We start from the raw sequence: 13,480 nt of genomic DNA on the forward strand, positions 1-13,480 counted from the left end.
TGACAACAAGCTGGGAAGTAAAGTATTTTTCATACTGTAGCCTAGTTATATTGAAATCTGTGTGTCAGCACATAAATAAAATTTGTAACCTGCAAGCTCGATATCAAGCCCAAACGAAAAACAGCCTTATCGCAGGAGTTACAACAGCTTATAGCATATCCGGTTTTAGTAAGCAAGAAGCACAAGGTACAAAATCTGCTACATGTTTAGATTTCGCTCATATGATGTTCACAATCACACGAGAAAACGTTTTTAGGCAAATGCCTCTTTGGTTTTCATAAATAAGACGTTGTTTATCATACTAGCAACAGCATTAATTTTGACACGGATTGGCTGTTTGGGACTATTTTTTTTCACTATTTTATGCGGGGCGTATTGGTACAGGTGGTGGGTCGAATGGAATGTGCAGAGAGACTGTAAGTTGGCCCGGTCTGTTCTGAATGATGACACAAGCAGGCAGCCCACTACGTTAAACGGAGTTGACTGAACATCTTAGTTACGCTCGTTCCCTGTTCGAAAATTCCGAAACTAAAATGTTGTAGCCTGATCAGTTATGACACGCACAGAAAAATCCGTCAGTTTTACATTGATTCAACGTTTGCAGAATGACACTGTTTTGCTCTCTAGGGACACACAAAACCATAGCGATGTTCAAGCGTCTTCATGCAAACATGGTGATGTTTGCGTTCCGTGACTTCCATTTTTTAAAATGTGCAAATTCAAAGAAGCATCTCGATTTTCCAAGTACAGTAGGCCTAATACATAAAATCTTTGCATTAGTGAGTACCACATTTGCAATGCATAAAAACAAAAGCACTAGCCTACCTTATTTAAAAATATAAACGTAAAAACCTGCAAAAGTATGTGGTGCACTAGTGACTTGTGCGCCACGGCACATGCTACGAACCACGACCAAAACAACTTCCTTGACTAAAAAAAACTGGTTTTCTGCAATTCCGAAGCTTGAAGACTGCAGGCGATCATGACATCGATTTCATTGTCGACTCATTCATGTTACAATTATTACGTTTCTATATCAGACGTTGAGTTGACGTTTTCTAGCCATCAAATCGGTCTGCAGACATTGAATCAATGTAAAAAAGATCGATTTTTTACCAGGTTTGGAGTTTATCTTCTGGGAATAACACAAAAAAAAAAGGAACCCATGAAAGAAAACTACAAATCACAAGCAGTTCTATTCAAAAGCTTGCCTTACAAGAAAACTAAACTGTACTGAAATTTATACTGTAGATATGGTAATACGCATATTCGTAGAATCGTAGTAAGCACGCCTCATGGTGTTATTCTACACTTCTAAAAGAGAAATCTCGCAAGCAAAAGATACATTTAGTCACAAATGTTTAAATTATTTAATGCAAATTTTTGAAATTCCGTTAATGACTTTCACAGAATTGGACATCAACCCAGACAGCAAATCGACCATTTTTTCACATTGACTCAACCTTTACAGACGCTGAATCAATGTAAAAAACGTTTGATTTGCTGTCTGGGAATCTGCGATTGTCTGGGTGCGCTATGTTTTCTGGCTATTCATCTCAAACTAATTGACATCGCAATGAACGCCACCAAGGAAATTCAACACTAAAGTCGCTTGTCGAAGGGCAAACGCCTACACAGTTACACGCCTTCATCATAACTCATATGCTGCATTATTAGCCTTCAGGCCACTACATCATCACATGATTTCGTTAGACAGGACTTATCTCGATAAGGACTACTAAGTCTGGATATGAAAGTTGCTGAACTTACACGCTGATTTATTGTTGTGTAGTGTGGCATTAACGTTAGCTTGCAACTCATAGAAAATAGGCGTTCGTTTCGTGATTTAGACAAAACTAAAAAAAGAAGTACTTGCGTATCAACTGTCCTGATTGCAAATATGGTCTCTTCCTGCTTTAACCAACCTTACGTTGTAGGTTCGACGATACTGGATGACCTTATCCGAAAAGCAGATATTTATAATTTTCTTGTATTTTCCTGTTTGCATGCGTAGGTTGTACGATAATAATAATTAAACGTACGAAAGCTGTCATTACGGAAGGAAATGCGCATCACAATGCCAAACCTGAAGCAACATTTTCTGATAATAGAATGTTGAAGTCAAAATAACCAAACTAAGGCCAAGTCAGAAAATGAGTTCAATTTAAATCATGCAAAGGTAAATGCGACAATAGAAGAACGATCATTTCAACATTGTGATTTACTTGAAGAGCAGAAGCTTGATTTTGCGTTGGAATTACATGATGGATTTAGTTCCAGTCTAACACTGACAAAGTCGACTTGTTGGGAGAATGCCATGATAGAAACTAGAAACAAAACCACACGTTGCAATATGGCCTGAGAGGACAACAGGTTGAAACGACACCGAAGTGTAACCCAGACAGCAAAATCCGTTATTTTTACATCGATTCACGTCTGCAGACGTTGAGGTACATCAAAGACACCAAGGAACTGACGCGCAAAGTTATAATGTCACAGGAACATGGAAAACAACTCGGCTGCACAAGGAAGATGCAAAAAGTGGCACAACTCTGTAATGAGCAAATCACCTTTGCATGACAGAGCAGCTTATACAGCAAAACTAAATATTAGATAAAAAGAAATAGTCAACAAGTAGGAATTTTTAAATTTCTAGTTCAAATTGTAGGTTTAGTTAAAACGTCAAGGTACCATGGCCCCTTCCTTTTGAGAAAATATCGACATCATTACTTAAGACTGGTTAAGTTAAAGTCTGCAAACAATGAAAATACATGTTCCGTTTGTAAGCGACTTGCAAGGTGTTATTTACATGCAGTAATGCAGTATCCCTTTGAACGAGGCTGTTCACCAGGCATTTAGTAAAATAACATGATGCGTTCTACTGCTGCAAATTAAGCTAAACTATAACAAGATCACAAGATGTATAAAGGGAGAACCTGCTTTTATTCCGACGTTTCGTCAATCAGACACGACTGACTTCTTCAGGGAGCTAGACCAGGTAGTGACTACTTGTCACTTTATACATCTTGTGATAGTTTAGCTTTATTTGCACCAGTAGAACGCATCATGTTATTTATCACTTTAATAACATTTTCATTACCCTACTAACGTAAATGTAGTCTTGCGTTGTCTCTGTCTGAACAAAAGACATAACGTTCGTTGTCAGAACGTGCCCTTTTCAATCGGTAATGAAAATATCGTGACATTAGGCTACTCGAAGTCAGATTCCTATCAAAAGCATAACCTCAACCGCCCACACAAATGTACCTGTTTGACTCCAAAACTGTTAAAAAGGTCGAATACGTGCTTACTAAACTGTAGCTGGAACCACAGTAACTCTCAATTTGAAAAATAAATTTCTGCAGTCTATATAATTTTTACAGGACCTGACAATATCTGTCGGCAACGCTTGAGGAAAACAAGAATTGATTTTGTCAAAAACTTAACTTTCTGTGTGGTGTTGTGTACATGGCCTGCTGGATCATTTGTAATTATTATCAGACATTGTTGGTGGTTTTGACAGCGGAAGTTCAAAGTCTGGACGACAGCAACAAATCCCGACGTAATGGCAACCACAGCTATGTAGCTGAAATAATTCAATGCTTTATTGTTTTTAATGCACATTATCTGTGATGTTGAGGCGTAGTACAAATTTTTTTTGATTTTGAAACCATCGTGAATGTGACAGTTTTGATAAATTGATGACGTAATCGCTGAAAAAACTGGAGTTGTAGTCTACAGAAAATGCTATTTCTGAATTCATTTTTACTCTAAAAAAAACTTAAACGAGGCACAGGTTATGTTTGAATTGGCTTGTTAAAACTGGTCCCTAGCTAAAACCCGGGACTGAAAGTAATAAGCTACCATTTTCCATACTTCAGACACTGATTGATCGAAAGTAGGCCTACGTAGCTTCCGTTTCATGCAGGACAAGGCATGAACTTTCAAAATAAATTCTTATGAATAAATAATAAGATAATTGAACCATTCCTAACCGTACAGAACGTAGCCGTAAGAAACGACTTAAGAAATTAATCGGTCCAGTGCAATTCCTCACCAATATCATTCCTGAGTACTGAGCGTTGTTATTAAACGTTTTGAAACAGCAATATCTCAGACAATAGCCACTCCAAGGCCAAATTAAATATTCTGCTTTAATGTATTTACAGTTGAATGAAGTAACCAATGCTATGTTTACAAAACTTACAATAAAAAAGAAGCAAATACAAAAAGAGAAAAATGATACCGATAGTCTAAATTGGCTAAAATGAAAAAACATATTGTTCCAAAGTGCTTTACTAGCGATAGCAATGTACAACAGAATGACTTGACCATAAGAAAAAATTGAATTTTAGCGTTTTGCACATTTATCGGTGAATTTGGTTTTGTTTTTAGCTTTTGCTAAAAGTTTAAATACACTTTCATTTTGTTCAAGAGAATGCGATAGTTTTTAATAAAAGTTTACGTTCATTTAATGGAAATATACATTACATTACAATGAATGTAAATTTGGCAATGAATTTGTTCAAATTTAAAAATAAAAAAAAGTCATTAAAATTTAGGATTTGAATTCAATCCCGGTCCGATTCTATAAAAAAAAAAACGAGATCCCGATACAATCCGGATTCGTAGAAAAACAGTAGGGCTAGAATCCTGGTCATGTTCCTGTACGCCTACACCTCTGCTGCTTTGTAACCTTTATTTAGTAGGCCTGCTGTTTTTCATTTGTCAACCGTCAGCTTCACAACTCCTTCACTTTCATTTCCTCCAGTAGGCCTGCAAAACGGGATGGGTTTGAATTTTCTCGGCCAGAACTAGTACCAGGCTAAGAAGGCTTCGCTTTTACCTCTCGCTTTGGTCAAACAATAATGAATATAAACACAACGATTGACTTCAAGACTATATCATCTCCAAACTAGCCTACTTGCTTGCGAGATTTAAAGTTTAAAGGAACAATTAAGCCCTACTTGAAATAACTTTGAATCACCATGAAAAGAAATATAAACTAATAACTGGACGAGATGAATACGAAGGACTCAAGTCATCGCAAAAAAAAAATTAAACTTTTTGAAGTGCACCAAAAAGCTCCTGTAAAAACAACAAGAGTAGCTGAGTCTAGTAGCCTCCTTGCATTTGATATTGCAACAACGAGGTTAGAAAACAACAAAACTTGGAAGTCTTTACTGTATAATTTACTAGTAATTTAGTTATCACAACTCCATATCTGAAATACGTTGCAAAGCTAGCTGACCTTGAGATGGAATTGTTGAATGTAAAAGCTCAGGAATAAAAGTTTCACGATTAACTAACTGCAACTGCAGATTATGCATTCTCTTTTCATCGTATTACTGCGGAAGAGCTGTTAACCAATTAAGATTGAATGAAAGTAAATACCCTCCGGAAAACTCCTGAGAAAAAAAAAACCCAGAGAAGATCCACTCTGGTAAATATACTTTCCAGGTAAAACTTCTTCGGATGGGCATTGCCAAAGTGGATTTTTCGTCGAGATACTTCCCTGAATACATTTTCCCGGAGAATGTTTGCCAGGATAATTTTTTCGGGTGAAATTTTAGCAATCATGCAATCAATTCAATCATTGCTCACGAAGCGTAGAAACGTGTAGGCTTAAATGGTTTTCAAGACCAATAGCGTATTGTGTTAAGTGCGGGTTGAGCGAGAGCTAAAAGCGTCAAGGTCTGGACATCACAACACAATTTACATAAAAAATATCTTTTATATTTAACTTAAGCGTGAAGCCTAGTTCTAGCAAACAATGTGTCCACGCATGTAGGGCAGGAAGTCAGTTTTACTCGCCTACGCCCAAGTAGCAAAGTCAAGCCCGTCCTTTTTACATCAATTCAACGTTCACAATGGTTGAATCAATGAAAAATCATAAAATTTGTTATATGTGGTTATAAGCAAAAGTTCTCAAGCGACAAAAATAAGATGGTATTGCTAATTGCAAACACAAATTATCAATTTTTGACAAATCATCAATTCTCACAAATCATTAACACAAATCACAGATCCATCCATCAGTGCGGCTGCCTGGGCGGACTACCAATGGAGCTCAGAGTGGAAAAAGAACTACTTCAAAGACTCCAAAGTTTCATCTCAAAGTTTCACCGGCCCCACCCAACCGGAAGGCCTGGGTGCGGCTCATCCGCCTGCCTACTGACGTTGGATTATTCCGTTCCAACATGCACAAATGGGGGATGGCTCCATCCGCGATCTGTGGGTGTAGCAAGGAGAAGCAAACCGCAGACCACACCATCTGTAACTGCGCTATGTACCATGCTCCAAATGGTGTGCGTGGTCTGCGTGAAGTGGATGACAAATCAATTCAGTGGCTGCTCGACATCTGCTTAAACATCTTCTAGACCGAATCGCCGCCACTGCCCAAGGGTGGTAAAAGGCAAATCCCCTCAACCATTAGATTGGCGAAGAAGGTTCAAACGAAGAAGAAGATCAATTTTTGCTTCAGAGCAAACAGTTGACGACTAACAATGGCAAAAACAAAGTTTTGGCAATTTCAAAAAATAGGTTCGACTGCATTTAAGATACTCTATGCTACTTTTGCAATACCGGCAGCTTCAGACTTTGTGAAACTGTGAGGAAAATGTTTGCCACTAACACTATCAACAAAGCCAAATGTGACTCCTCATGTTCGTGGATCTTGCCATGTAATCTTGTTGGACAGTTTCTGTAGTTGTGTGAACGTTGCACACTGACTTCGCAAGTCACCTCTTTTATGCTCTGTTAAATTTTATCGCGATGTGTTTCGTTTTACAATTTGTTGGAGACACAGGCTATTGCGGTCACCCAGTAGCGGATCGAGAAATCCTTTTGGGGGTGCACCAGATAGCCTATTTCAAAGAATCAAAATTTACAAGCTAAATGAACATTTTAAATTCTTTGCAAAGAAATTTATTTTCACGCGAGTCAGTTTTAAATTTTTTTAACTCAGAAAAAAAAATATAAAAGCTTAAAGCAGGAGTCTGGCTCTGGAAATGTAGCCCTAGAAAATTATAACAAATATTTAACTTTTGCATTGATCACGTTTTATGCATTTTCGACTCCAATAATAGTTTGTTTTTATCAAGATGCACACCTTGTATTGTACCAAATGCATCAAATTGATAGGTAGCCTACTAGGTCACTCTAAAATTTGAGTGACAAGCAGTAGCGCACCCAGAAAAAAAATTAGGAGGGGGCTAATTCAGAAACGTCGGCCGAGTGATTTGCTGTAACAGTGACAGTGATAATAGGCGAATGCCAGTGGCCTAGCCAGGAATTTTGAAAAGGGGGGGGGGGGGGGGTTAACGGCCGGCGGGCAAAGCCAGATGGCGTGTTCGCCTAAAACGACACCCAGCGGTGGAGGTCTGGGGGTGCTCCCCGAAAATTTTTTAAAAAATTACTTTGAATTTGGTGCATTCTGAGAGCATTTTCAACAAAAATGTGGGTATGAATATTCCTGTAAAATGGTGCTGTCCGGTGGCATAGCAAAAGGATAAGGTCATGTTTTCTTCAGCAGTTTTCAAAAAAAAAGCTTATAGTCTCTATGCTTTCTTGTTGCTAATTCCTGCCTCAGATATTTGAATGTTTGGTATTGGCAAAACTCGCTCTTTTAATGCAGTTTTGTTTAAAATTAGGCAAACTTTGTTTTAGAGAAATAAAGAGACTAAAAGCATCATTCTCAATATCGTGATGTCACACGCGTGCCAAAGGGGGGATTGAAATCCCCCCTTTGGTTATGCCACTGGCCAATGCCCATTCCTTTGATGAATATTTAAAGGACTAACAGCCATACCACTAGCACCATCAGCATCCTCATCCCTACGTCCACTCTCGCAATTGTCTATAGATCTCGACTTTTTTGTCATGTATGCAGGGCCTGATTAAGGCTCACGGGGGCCCGTGGCACAGCTAAGTGTAGGGGCCCCTATTGGCAATCGCTTTCGGTGCAGAGCAGCAGTGCTCAATTTTTGCCTAGCATAGCCAGTAACTTCGCCAAAGCGTGACGATTCGGAATCGTTATTCTATTTAGCAATCGTTACACAATTTGAAATCGTTTCTCAAAAATAACAACTGTGCACACACTGGCACAACAACTTTCACTATCTACGCCTACGGTACTAATGTAAAAATTGGGGGCCCCCAAAACCAGGGGGCCTGAGGCCTGTGCCTCGTATGCCTCATGGTTAATCGGGCCCTGCATGTATGACAAAATAGAATTAGCTTATTGTTTGCCAACACAAATAAGTGCGAAAACAACAATCAGCACGAAAACAGTTTGAAACAAAACACTAATTTTGTAAACATTAAATTTGATGTGGACGTTTTTCCTACAGTACTTACAAAACATTCAAAATTAGTTCGTATGTGCAACTAAAGTCCCAGACGCCTTCGTCTCTCTGCTCAAATGTCGTACACAGTTTTAAATGTCCGTGTGATTCGGCATTGACGTACGGTACATCGGTATGTCCACCAGACATTTGACCACGAGAGTACGGGAGCATCTGAACTTTAGGGAGTTAAAGAAAAGTGCCATCAAAGACCATATCATGGAGTGTTCTTTTTACACAGATCAAAAATTCTCTGCTGACTCGTTTAAAATTTACACAAAGGCAAATCCTAATTTGATACTAAAATTCAGGAAGCAGTGCTAATCAAACGCTACAACCCAAATTTAAACAAACAATTATTTGCTGGAGGTGCGTCCATTCTCTTCAACATTTACTTGATGTATCACGTTCCCTGTGGTGCTAATTTTTTTGTAGTTATTTATGTAGTTGCCTTTTCCTATGTTATTTTACCTTCAAGAAGTTGAAACTCATTGCATTTCTATAAATATTTTCAGGTTCCTGATGAGGGCTTAAGTTAAGCCGAAAACGTTGGACTGTTAAAACTATTTGTAAATATATAAAATATATTGTTATAAATAATGCTCAGCCCTGTTGTATTGTTGTGTCTTATTCATGTCTATCCTGTGAGCAAAATGTATAAATAGGGAACATACAAAAACTCTACTTTTCGTGGCGAGCTTGGGGGGGGGGGCTTGATCCCCCTTAGCTCCATGCTGGGTGCGCTACAGGTGACAAGTGTTGGTTCAAAATTGAACTTACGTTTTGAATATTTTTCCCCACAGAAAAATTTTGTCGAAGGCTTTCACTGCTGAAACCGTGCGTCTCCAATGTCATCATCTGGATCAATAAAATAGGATTGAACAAGCGAGAAAATTTAACGTTAGCGTAGAAAATTCAGCTTACGGTACCTACTTGTTTTTTTTTCTGTTTTCTTTTTGGGAAGAAGAGCACATGACCAAGTGCCCTCCTGGATCTGCTACTGCGGTCTAGTCTATGATAGGCTACAATCAAACCTGTAGTTTCAGCCTAACTTTGGCTATTGGCCGTGTCCTACTTTTTAGGCTATACAGATCAACTTCCTTTCCTTGTAACATTAACCTCCGTACGTGGGTCGACGAATTAATTAAGAGCTGCTTGACAACGTATAGGCTACTAACAACCCATGGCCAGCAGTACGATGGTAGGCGATAGGAAAGGGTGGAGTAAGATAAGCATTTTTTTGCTTAAGTTGCTTTTGCAAAAAAAAAAACAGATCGCTTTGAAATTTTAAAAAGGGTTGACTTGAAACACCAGTCATTTAGATACATTTAGAATTAGATTGAGTTAAATGACTTTGATTGATGGGCGGTTATTTTGTTGCAAGTATATAAATACACACATTCATTAAGGCAAGGTCACATAGTAGCCTACAAACGATCACGAAGAATCTGTGGATACTGCAACCGTGCAACGGGTGGCTGCGAAGCAGGGGCGCCGGAACGATTTTTGACTGGGGGGGGGGCAAGATTACGAAAAAAGGACACTTTTGTTTACTAAAAGGCCAATTTTTTTCAAGTTTTGAGATAAGATATAGCGACAATGCTAATCTATCAGCTCACTATTTATTGAGTAATGATAGCCTACAAGTGTCCGGTATACAAAGAAGGGCATCATGCTATGTTATAATGATGTAACCTACTGTCAAGCCTTAAAGCAGCCTGTGGCCATGGCCGCTAAGTAGTGCTTGAATGACCGCCGGTGCTACCTCCTCAATCGGCCAAGTTTGCCCGCCGGTCTCTTCTAGCCAATTATTTAATTTCGCAATAGAATGATCGTGGATTTAACTGTCGAAAATATGTAGTATCAAAGAGTGACGCAAAATTAGGTCAGCGCGTCATAATCGCCACTGTTGCATTGTGCGGGAATATTTGTTATTGATGGAATATATCCATCTGCGATCACCAGCGCTGTAAGTCTTGTTTGTAATTCTCGACGTTTTAACAAAGTCTTAATCCGAAGTGCTAATTTACGTCGGCTGGCAATATTGTCGTTTTTATGTCGACTCGATGTTGTCGGACATAGAATCGTTGTTAAAAGGAGAACTAGGTTAGTTGACATCCGAGGGGAAAACATTTTTTGATCATATTTTGCAAAAATTATGCTTCTCTTAGTACCAGTAATGTCCTTCACATCATTGAAATACTTATTTTATTACCTTGCCGTCATCGTTAACACATGTCGAACGTTGTCTTTCGTTGCTAAAAAGAATTCTGCGGGAGTGGCGAACTTCTTTAAAATCAGCCACATTGGATACACTCGTGCAAGTGTCGTTAGATGGTCCCGCAGTACTGGATTACAATCCCAATAAAGCAGTTATTGCGTGGTGCAACAATTCTATTGTAGGACGTCGCCCAGGCCCAGACTTCAACAACGCTAAGTGATCATTTTAGCATTGTTGCAAGTTTAATTCTATTTACTTGTGCTATCGTTATTTTTATTTTGTATTTTGGCCTCCAAGCACGCAGATTTGGCCGCCGAGAAGGAGCTCCCGGTAGGCCACGATGGCTACCGAAAAAAAACGAGTTTTAAGGCCTGTACTGTGTTGCAAACTTTTGTGCCTTAAATATTATTTTGAGGTAAAAATAAAAAATTATAATTAGGCTAAAAGCGAATAGCAGAAATTGTTATATTGCAAAATGTGAAGTAGCTTACATGACATTAAAAGGGCACCATTGCCCCCCCTGCCCTTCCATCTGCAGAAAAATTGAGGGCAGGGGGGCATCCGCCCCCCTGCTCCCCCGCTTCCGGCGCCCCTGCTGCGAAGTGACCTGGAAGATCTTCTAGTCAAGCAGCCACCCATGTGATATTTTTGATATTTAAGTTTAGGCCTATATTTAATATTTTATGCTTAGCCTATTGTTCAACTTACCCCGACAAAATTTATGGGGTAAGGTGAGCAATGACTTGGGGTAAGTTGAGCAACTCCATTAATTCCTCTGCCCGTTGTTTTCATAACTGCGAGGTATTGCTCAAAACATAATAGGCCTACTACATTTTCTATTTTATCCAGTAAAGCTTCACAATACAAATTAAACGGTTTAGAAATTAAGTAAGCTATCGGTAGCATAGCATCTTTTCACATATAAACTAGGTGGGCAATTGCCCACCTAGTCCCTTTGCTTGCCCCCCTAGCCCTTTCTTTGCCCACCTAGTTTGAAACTAGGTGGGCATTTTTTAAGACTTAATTTTTGTTTAAGTTAAATCCAAATTTTACTCAAGTTAAAGAATGAACAGCTAAATGGAAAGCTTCAGCATACATTTAGAACTTATGATCCTACCTTTGACCTTATATTTATAATATCCCTAATTTTCCATTCAAGCAGATTAATTAGCAATTTGTGTTCTGAGTATAGGCCTCAGGGCCTCCGAGAGAAATCAGGACTGGTCGAAAAACAATACGAAAAATGGGCCTCGGAAAAATAATTTTCAGCAAAAATAAAAGCAACCACTTTGTATCATGCGTTGCGTCATATGCTTTAAGCTGAACTTGGCTTTCCTCAGCGTACAATTGAATTCCTCTGAAATTCAAATTTAACTAGGCTACGTATCGTCAAGAAAAAAAACTTTCAATGTGAAAATCAACAAAAATCACTCGACTACTTTTGCAGCAAAATTGCTTTGTTGCTCACTATTTTGTCTAGAAAAACTTGTAGCCTAGTAGGCGTAGGGTGGCATGGTGTGCACATCTCATGTGCGTTGCAACCAGTGTTTAAAAATATCGGATGTGCTGTTCCATAACCACCACTGATTTTGTGGTTGAGCACACCTTTCTTGACCAAGTGATCGATGTCCTGAATGTTGGATTCGCAGTGTGAACATCCAGGGCTGCTGAGAGTAGCCTACCCCACCTACCAGTATCTAATGTTTGGGCAGTGGTGCGAGCTTGTTTGCTGATGATCTTGTTAGCTGTGACATATTCTTGTTTGTTTGTTGCGTGGAACAGAGCCGTTGTTGGGTCGGTGATAACGGCCTCCTCCCCTTGACAAGTCTGCGTACGAGTAGCCTATAGGCTATTGGTTTCGATCATGATGCGAATCGAATTTGTTCTAGCTGGTAATTTTAGTATAGAAATTGTATAAAATATTGTTAACACACAATACAAGCATTGAAAATAGCTCAACAAATCACTCAATCCGTTTTGGACCTTTTGCAATGCAACGTTACGGATCACAGCATCTTTTAGTAGAGATGATGAGGTGGTGCGTTCCGGTGTACAGCTCAGTTAAGTTTACTGTGTAGCTTTCTTTCAAAAGTACCAACTTATCCAAAATTTCATTATTGTAGGCTGGTAGGGGATAACCTTTTAAACTTTGTTCCACATGCCAGCAACTACACATCAGACATACGATGATATTTCCATAAAACTTCAAACTTATCGGCAATATGTTTGAGTTTATTGATACGTTTATGAATAAACTACCAACACTAGCGAATCCTTTGCAACATAGCACACGGTAGAATAAATATCATTTGTATGATTGAGTTGGTGAAGTGGAGTTGTTGGATAGTTTTGTTCCCAATAAAAGAAAATTCTTTTCATTTCATAATTGGTACAACTACTTAAGCTTGCGAGTAGCCAAGTCCAGCCTACTCTTTCGAGCTTTCTCTACTTTGATTCCATTTTCCTATAATTTCATTCAATTTTTCTGATTGTCCATTGAACAGTTCTGCCAGTTCTTTATCGCTATATGAATTAATTAGTCGAGTAAATCTCGTTTGGGACTGTAATCCACATCGTGTAAAGAAGCATAAATTTTAAGCAGCTCAAGTAGTCAGCTTGGACTATGGGACAGCTTTCTTTAGAATTTCCTATCTGGCCGAGTTACTATCGAAAAAGACATAAGCTTACAGTCGATCAATTACTCCTAAATTGATATGACATCTGGACAACACTGTGTACACTATGAACTCCAGCTAGGTTTAAGCAATGCCATCCATCAGAAAATAGGCAGAAAGGTTTACTTCCTTTGATCTTGCTTGAACATCGTTCACCTTTCCAGACATGTTAGACCAATTTGCCTGGCCAACGCAGCTTTTGGAGTCAAGATTCAGTTGGTCAAGCAAAAATAGGCTAC

This window comes from Aplidium turbinatum, chromosome 17 (assembly GCF_918807975.1).
Source record: "Aplidium turbinatum chromosome 17, kaAplTurb1.1, whole genome shotgun sequence".
Lineage (NCBI taxonomy): Eukaryota > Metazoa > Chordata > Ascidiacea > Aplousobranchia > Polyclinidae > Aplidium > Aplidium turbinatum.